The following is a 1819-nucleotide window of genomic DNA, read 5'->3' on the forward strand; positions in this document are numbered from 1 at the left end:
ATCTGCGACCTCGTTGTGTACTGCTCTGACCAGACACACTTTGCCTTCCGCAAGGCTGCACGCATTGCCGGCATCCTGCGTGACCACTGCCGCGCGATACCCACGTGCCACGACAACATGTTTGCTCTCTCGCCCACGGAACTCGAAGCAGCCATGCAGGTTGACATGGACGCCGGGTTGGTACCACTTTTTCTGTGCGCGACGGTCGGGACGACCCAGACGACCGCCGTCGACCCCATCGGTCACTCTGTGCATTTTAAAACCGAACCGAAAAACCATACCGAAAATAAACCGAACCGAACCGAATTCACGATTTTTATGGTTTCTGGTTTCGATATGGTATAAACTTTTCATACCGTTTTGAATTTCGGTTTTTATGGTATATACCGAAAAACCAAATGGTTAACCGAATAAACCGAAATAAAAATATATATTTCCTGAGGCAAACAACGATACAAGTAGTCATTTTTCTTGTATAAGAGTAAAATTTCCTGCAAAGAACACCCATTTTTTCTTGTAACGTAGTAATTTTTCTCTTGCAAAAATGCTAACCACGTCGTCCATAACCTTTCAAGGCATGAATTGGGGCATGCATATATACTTATATAAAGTTATATACTATTTGTATTTAAAAAGTATGTGTTTGAATTTATAAGTTTGTAAAATATAGTATATCATTTTCAAATTTGCGTCAACTTTGGTTATTATGGTATATACCGAAACCATACCGAAATAATTTGGTATATACCGAAACCGAACCGTATTTTAATATCATACCGTATAAACCGAAGTATTAATACCGTACAAACCGGAAAACCGTATAAACCAAATCATGCAAACCGAATAAACCAAACGCACAGAGTGACCCATCGGCCAGCTCTGCGCTGTCACGGCACCATACGACGTGTGGGTGCACGTGGACGCCGCCTACGCCGGCTCCGCGCTGGTCTGCCCGGAGTTCACCCACGTGATCGACGGAATGGAGGCCGTGGACTCATTCAGCATGAACGCCCACAAGTGGCTCCTCGCCAACAACGACTGCTGCGCGATGTGGCGGCGCTCGGGACGGAGCAGGAGTACATCCTCAAGGACGCGGCATCAGAGGGGCACCACGTGGTGGACTACAAGGACTGGACCATGACGCTGACCCGCCGGTTCCACGCGCTCAAGATGTGGCTCGTGCCGCTGCTATGGCATCCAAGGCCTCCGTGACCACATCCGCTCTCACATGAGCATGGCCAAGGCGTTCGAGAACATGGTGAAAGCCAACGAAAGGTTTGAGGTGGTGACAGAAAGGACGTTTGCACTGGTGTGCTTCCGACTTCGGTCACAGGAGATGTTCGGCGGCGAGAAGACGGTGAACAACTCAACCAAGACCTCCTTGAGGAGGTGAACGCGCTCACCTCGGGCCCCTACATGAGCTCTGCAAACGTAGGTGGCATGTTTATGCTAAGGCCCTGTTTGTTTCATAAGTCATAGGACTTTTTTAAGTCCCAACTTATAAGTCATAAGTCCATACCTGTTTGTTTACAGGGACTTATAAGTCCCGAGTCCCTACCTGTTTATTTGCAGGGACTTATAAGTTGATAAAACACTTGTTCACATAACCCTTGTTCATGGGACACGGGCCTCCCACGACCAGGTCCAGTAGGAGGAAGACCATGGCCGGCGGACTGGTCGAAGAGGAGTTGCTGGTACGAGCCCAACTCCAGGAAGTCATCGACGTTGTGGTTGAGATCCAAGAATCACATTCCCCTCCCAAGATTTCCCCCAGCGGATGAGCCCTGCGATGCCTGATGATGCGCGTGGAACTAAGACG

General features: G+C 48.7%; 1 pseudogene; it reads left to right on the forward strand.

The window, feature by feature from the left end:
• The window catches only part of LOC119300555, a 7256-nt pseudogene that overhangs the window by 864 nt on the left and 4573 nt on the right, over positions 1-1819 (forward strand).

The sequence above is a fragment of the Triticum dicoccoides genome, chromosome 5A, assembly GCF_002162155.2.
Source record: "Triticum dicoccoides isolate Atlit2015 ecotype Zavitan chromosome 5A, WEW_v2.0, whole genome shotgun sequence".
NCBI classification, from domain to species: domain Eukaryota; kingdom Viridiplantae; phylum Streptophyta; class Magnoliopsida; order Poales; family Poaceae; genus Triticum; species Triticum dicoccoides.